The sequence below is a fragment of the Nanorana parkeri genome, unplaced genomic scaffold (assembly GCF_000935625.1).
Source record: "Nanorana parkeri isolate BGI_ZX_2015 unplaced genomic scaffold, ASM93562v1 scaffold15, whole genome shotgun sequence".
Taxonomy (NCBI): Eukaryota; Metazoa; Chordata; class Amphibia; order Anura; family Dicroglossidae; genus Nanorana; species Nanorana parkeri.
This window is the reverse complement of record NW_017306283.1, coordinates 740,637-741,214: the sequence shown is the minus strand read 5'-3', so window position 1 is coordinate 741,214 and position 578 is coordinate 740,637. Positions and strand designations below refer to the sequence as shown.

Here is a 578-nt window from a genome sequence, read left to right as displayed (position 1 = left end):
AAGGTTGACCCGGGTGATAAGGGGGTGTATTGGTGATGTATAAGGTTGACCCGGGTGATAAGGGGGTGTATTGGTGATGTATAAGGTTGACCCGGGTGATAAGGGGGTGTATTGGTGATGTATAAGGTTGACCCGGGTGATAGGAGGGAGGGGGGGTATTGGTGATGTCCAAGGTTGACCTGGGTGATAAGGGGGGTATCGGTGATGTCCCTGTTTGACTCGGGTTTATAAAAAATAAATAAAAATAAATATTAAAAAATTAGAAAAAGTTAAAATAAAAAACATTTCCGGTTTTGGGCCTGACATATTTTTTTTATTTCGGTTTTGAAATGACCATTTAGACGCACCTCTAGTTATAACCGGTCTAGAAATGTAATCTGGTGATATTTTGCCTTTGGCGGTTCCTACTTTCCCCCTCATCAACGTGCCAATGAAACGTTTAGATCTTTCTTTTTTCGTTGCATTCTCCTGTAATATATATTCGTGTCTAAACCATTTTGCAGTTCCTTGTTCCTGTGACCGACGTATAACACGTCTCCTTCCCTCCCCCACCCTCGTGTCTGTTTTTTTTTCGACGA

General features: G+C 41.9%; 1 protein-coding gene across 1 annotated transcript in view; it reads left to right on the top strand.

Annotated features, from left to right (window-relative positions):
• Positions 1–578, top strand: part of LOC108788491 (voltage-dependent L-type calcium channel subunit alpha-1F-like) — a 72,323-nt gene that overhangs the window by 44,867 nt on the left and 26,878 nt on the right. The window lies entirely within an intron of this gene.